The 5,651-nt window shown below is 48.3% G+C and overlaps 1 long non-coding RNA gene across 2 annotated transcripts; it reads left to right on the top strand.

The window, feature by feature from the left end:
* The first annotated feature begins 822 nt into the window (after positions 1-822).
* Positions 823-4,805, top strand: LOC132388251 (uncharacterized). Of its 2 annotated transcripts, XR_009510197.1 has the most exons (3): positions 1,621-1,808; positions 2,438-4,691; positions 4,791-4,805. It is a non-coding gene; the product is annotated as an uncharacterized LOC132388251 (long non-coding RNA). The 2 variants fall into 2 exon arrangements; XR_009510196.1 differs by lacking the exon at positions 4,791-4,805 and having other exon boundaries at positions 823-1,808; positions 2,438-4,492.
* The last annotated feature ends 846 nt before the right edge of the window (positions 4,806-5,651 follow it).

Genomic DNA, 5,651 nt, shown 5'->3' on the forward strand with positions numbered 1-5,651 from the left:
CTCGCACTCACACTCTGTCTCGCTCGCACTCACACTCTGTCTCGCTCGCACTCACACTCTGTCTCGCTCGCACTCACACTCTGTCTCGCTCGCACTCACACTCTGTCTCGCTCGCACTCACACTCTGTCTCGCTCGCACTCACACTCTGTCTCGCTCGCACTCACACTCTGTCTCGCTCGCACTCACACTCTGTCTCGCTCGCACTCACACTCTGTCTCGCTCGCACTCACACTCTGTCTCGCTCGCACTCACACTCTGTCTCGCTCGCACTCACACTCTGTCTCGCTCGCACTCACACTCTGTCTCGCTCGCACTCACACTCTGTCTCGCTCGCACTCACACTCTGTCTCGCTCGCACTCACACTCTGTCTCGCTCGCACTCACACTCTGTCTCGCTCGCACTCACACTCTGTCTCGCTCGCACTCACACTCTGTCTCGCTCGCACTCACACTCTGTCTCGCTCGCACTCACACTCTGTCTCGCTCGCACTCACACTCTGTCTCGCTCGCACTCACACTCTGTCTCGCTCGCACTCACACTCTGTCTCGCTCGCACTCACACTCTGTCTCGCTCGCACTCACACTCTGTCTCGCTCGCACTCACACTCTGTCTCGCTCGCACTCACACTCTGTCTCGCTCGCACTCACACTCTGTCTCGCTCGCACTCACACTCTGTCTCGCTCGCACTCTCGCTCGCTCTCACACTCACGCTCGCTCTCACTCACACTCTCGCTCTCACTCACTCACACTCTCTCGCTCTCACTCACTCTCTCTCGCTCTCACTCACTCTCTCGCTCGCTCTCACTCACTCTCTCGCTCGCTCTCACTCACTCTCACTCACACTCTCGCTCTCACTCACTCACACTCTCTCGCTCGCACTCACACTCTCGCTCTCACACACTCACTCTCTCTCGCTCGCACTCACACACTCACACTCTCTCGCTCGCTCTCACACACTCTCGCTCGCTCACACTCACACTCTCGCTTGCTCTCACTCACTCACACACTTGCTCGCTCACACTCACACTCCCTTTTGCACTCACACTCTCTTGCACTCACATGCTCGCTCGCACTCTCTCTCACACATTGCTGGAGAGACTCAGCTTCTCTGGCGGGGAATAAACAGTTGACGTTACAGGCCTAGACCCTTCAGGAATGGGGCAGAAGCTGGGGGGAGGTCAAGGAGTACAAACTGTCAGGTGACAGGTGAGACCAAGTGAGGGGGGAAGATGGGTGGTTGGGAGAAGGGGGAGATGAAGAGCTCTGCCCCACCATTCAGAGTAATCATGGCTTATCTGCACTGGCCTCAGCTCCTTGCGGACTACTCCTCTCTGATGGTGTTGGTCGTTGGTGCAAAAGACACATTTGTGAACATTGTAAACTTGGCCAGCTCCATCATGAGCACTAACCTCCCCAGCATTGGGGCATCTTCAGTAACCAGCATCCATCATTCAGGATCCCCATCACCCAGGACCAGTCCTGACAAAGGGTCTCGGCCCGAAACGTCGACAGCGCTTCTCCCTATAGATGCTGCTTGACCTGCTGTGTTCCACCAGCATGTTGCGTGTGTTGCTTGAATTTCCAGCATCTGCAGTCTTCCTCGTGTTTGTCTTTTAAAGTAACACATGTTCTTGGTTTTCAGTTACGTTGGCCAAAATGGATGCAGGGACCGTGACAAAGTGCAACTTTGCAGGGGATAAAAAGGCAGGAAGTTCTTGGACAGACAATATATTTGCTACAAAGTCGAAAAATGAGGAAGAGGCTAAAGAAAGTGGCCAAGGGGAGGGGGCTGACGAGGATGAGTGGGTAAGATGTCAATAAAAAAAATTTTCATTTCATGAATTTTGGGAAATGTGGAATGGGATTATTCATCCATGGTGCGGGAACAGACCGTCGGCTTCCCTTGTTTGCAATCTGAAGTCAAGTCAAGTCGCTTTTATTGTCATTTCAACCATAACTGCTGGTACAGTACACAGTAAAAATGAAACAACGTTCCTCCAGGACCATAGTGCTACATGAAACAACACAAAACTACAATAGACTACGTGAAACAACACAAAACTACATTAGACTACGTGAAACAACACAAAACTACATTAGACTACAGACCAACATGGGACTACATAAGGTGCACAAAACAGTGCAAGACAATATAATAATTAATAAACAAGACAACAGGAACAGTAAAGGCCAAATTACAATATAATAATAAATTATGTAAATACCTGATGTTGCACTTCCACTTGGGTAGAGATGGTTCCTGACCTTGCTCATATCCCCACCCACTCTCTTCTCCTGTCTGCAGAGCTGACAAGTGTGTTGTAAACCTGAGCCTGGTTTTCAGGTGAACTCAGCTTCTCCTCCAGGTTGGTGGTATACTCCAGAAATGATTTGTTTCATATTTTTAATGTTTAACAAATTTTCTTGCCTTCCAGGATGATTGAAGACCCAGGCAGTCAGTGAAACCCTAACAGCAAAGTATATCTCACTCATCTTCATCTTTAAATCTGTTTATGAACATTTACTCTGACTGTATAATCTTTTAATGTTAAAATTGTGGTAAGTTTTCCTGAGAATCTTGGTGCTCAGAAGTTCTCTTTGGCTTTGAACGAAATCTTGTGTGGGAGCCCCGGCCCTGTGGCGCGTCTTCTAATTCAACTGTCAATCCTGTCTAGATGGTACAAACAAACGATTCCTTGGGCAACATCTTCCAGATAACAAATTTCTCGAATTATTTCATTTTTTTCTACACCGTCTGCTTGCTCTTTGTCTTGTTTGTGTTACGGAAACTGCTGGAGCCTGTGATGGAACTCAAAGGATTTAGCGCCATGCTGCGTCCGGAGAGCTGCCTCCAGGAGATTAGAGACCGGAGGCCAAGAAGGACCGAGAGCACAAACTGAGTCGCAGAAAAGACCAGAGACAGGGCACAGGGTCATGAACAACTCCATCTCGAAGCGGCAAGACTAAAGCATCGAGATGAATGTGGTGGGGGTCACCAGTGGCTCCCAACAGAGATGGTCAGCAGCTGGATCAGCAACGCTCAGACCCGGATCAGTGGTCACTCTTTACAGAAGGACTGAGTTTGTCGACTGCTCTCCTCATATGCAGATGAAAAGATATTTCTGATATTCTGAGATTTATGTAATAATTGGATTGTACTTTATATTGGTTTCCTTTTGTTTCTCAGTGTTTTCTTTCTTGTGGCCAATTAGCAAGTGGGTGAGCTGTTAATTTTTGTGTGTAAGGAGGGGTTGGGGGTTTGGTGCTACCGTTACTGTTCTTTGTGAGTGAGGGTGTCCGGGGTCGGTGATTTGTGTCTGTTTTTCCCTTCAGGGGAGGGGGTCTGCAAGTTTGTTTCTTTTTTTTTTGCACTGGGGGTGGATTTACGGAACTGAAAGTAGGTTGTCTCAGTGCAATAAGGAAATGAAAGATTCAAAAAGGAGTAAACATTACCTTTATTTGTCACAAGAAATGTATGATTTGTGCCTATGGCCAGCCCAGTCTGTTGTGCTGGGGGGGGGGGGGGTGCAGTTCACAGTGTCACCACGGCATACCCCACTTACTAACATAGAGCATAATACTATTACAGCTCAGGGCATTGGACTCTGGAATTCAGTCCTCTGTAAGACAGTGTGAATGTTCTTCCCTCGTGCCTGTCAATTTTCCCTGCATGCTCCGCTTTCACCCACAGTCCAAAGATGTACTAGTTAGTAAGTTAAATTGTTATTGTAAACTTTTCTGTGATTAAGCTAGGTCAAATCGGTGGCTGCCCTTGTGAGCCAGAAGGGCCTATTCTGTGCTGTATCTCTAAATATCCTGACCGGCTCTTCTCTGGAATGTGGCAGGAACCCACACAGTCATGAGGAGAATGAGCAAACTCCTTCCAGGCAGCAGAGGCAATGAAGTGTTGCGCTATGTGCTGCCCTCTCAATTCTCACTAAGTACATAAAGTTGCAGGTTCAATGAGAGGAACAGTCCGTTTTCAGGAGACAGGTTGGAAGCCTTCACCTTTACAGGCTGGAATTTGTACTGGAGTTCTGCCTGTAGTCTGCTGATTTAGTTACAGTGACCAGGCCACTGGAGATGGTAGTGAGGAGAAGCCCATCATCTGTAGCACTCGAAGGTGGGTGGGGAAGATCCTCTGGAGGCTCCAGAAGTGTGGAGATCGAAACTATTGCAGGAAATACTGAACAAGGGTGAGCTATACCAACCAGACTTTCTGCGGTCGACAAGGTCAGAAAGCTGAGGAGGGAGCGATGTGAAAGCAAGTTAGAGCCACTGGTGAGGAGCCAGTAGAACTCTTGAACTCTCTTTGTGGTCAAGAGCTGGAAATGTTAATAATTCACATGAAAGTTGCAGTGGGACCTGCTTTTTAACAGATTTTTATATTCTTTCATTAATAAAACTTGCTGGTGAAGAACACCTCACACTCTTTATATAAATTGCTTAACAAAATTTCACTTTCCTAAATGAATAAAGGTTAACTAATATTTTCAAACTTTCAAACCAATGTTTTCACTTTACCTCTGGTAATTTGGAGAACTCTCTGTGAGCTGTGTTCAGTGCCAGCAATGGTGTGTGGTCGGTAGGAGGCTGGTACCTCCTCCCCAGTCAGCAGATGTAGACCACTCCAACCCTTGAACCTGCTCCCCAGTCAGCAGACGTGGACTACTCCAACCCAGAGAGAGAGTGAGTTTTGCACAGTTTGGGGAGAAGAGTTTTTTAAAAAGCTTTCCACAGGGCTCAGAGCATCAGTGGCAGACCAATGGATTTGCGATTCATTTGCAGGAGTAAGTAAAAGTAAAGCGGAGCGGCCACTGTGCGAGTAGACCAGTGTAGGAGTGGGAACTTGAAGCTTTGGATCAAGTGATTTCTGCGAGGAAGTACAGGTAAGCAGCAGGAGAGACTTTTGTAGTGGTTGAATAAGAAGTTACTAAATTACAGCTAATTAAATAAAGTAGGGATGATGCAGGATCAGGTGATGTGCTGTAGCTGCATGATGTGGGAGCTGGTGGACCCCATCGTGGTTCCGGGTGACCACATCTGCAGCAAGTGTTGACTACTCGAGGAACTCGGGCTCAAAGCTGATGACCTGCAATCTGAGCTTCAAACACTATGACACATCAGGGAGGGGGACAGTTACCTGGATTCTCTGTTTCAGGAGGTACCCACACCCATTAGATTAGCTGCCTCAAATTCGGTCTGTGGTCGGGGGCAGGAGGGTGTGACTGTGAGTGAGGTGGGTAGTGGGATCCAAGAGACAGTACTGGAGGAGCCTCAGCCCTTGAGCTTGTCCAGCAGGTCGGAGATTTTTGCCCCCCTGTGTGGATGAGAGTGTGAGCTGTAGGAAGGTTGAGCAACCGAACTGTGGCACCGTGGTTCAGGGAGCCATTCAAGAGGGGGAGAGAAGGGAAATGTGGCGGTAATTGGGGATAGTATAGTCAAGGAAATAGACAAAGTTCTCTGTTGCAGGGATAGAGCATCCTGAAGACTGTGCTGCCTGCCTGGTGTCTGGGTTCAGGACGTCTTATCTGACCTATGGTGGGAGGGGAAATATCCAGTTGTCATGGTCCACGTGGGTATCAATTACATAGCAGAACAAGGAAAGAGGTTCTGCAGAAGGAATTTGAGCAGCTCGGGACTAAATTG

Source organism: Hypanus sabinus, unplaced genomic scaffold, assembly GCF_030144855.1.
Source record: "Hypanus sabinus isolate sHypSab1 unplaced genomic scaffold, sHypSab1.hap1 scaffold_2854, whole genome shotgun sequence".
NCBI lineage: Eukaryota > Metazoa > Chordata > Chondrichthyes > Myliobatiformes > Dasyatidae > Hypanus > Hypanus sabinus.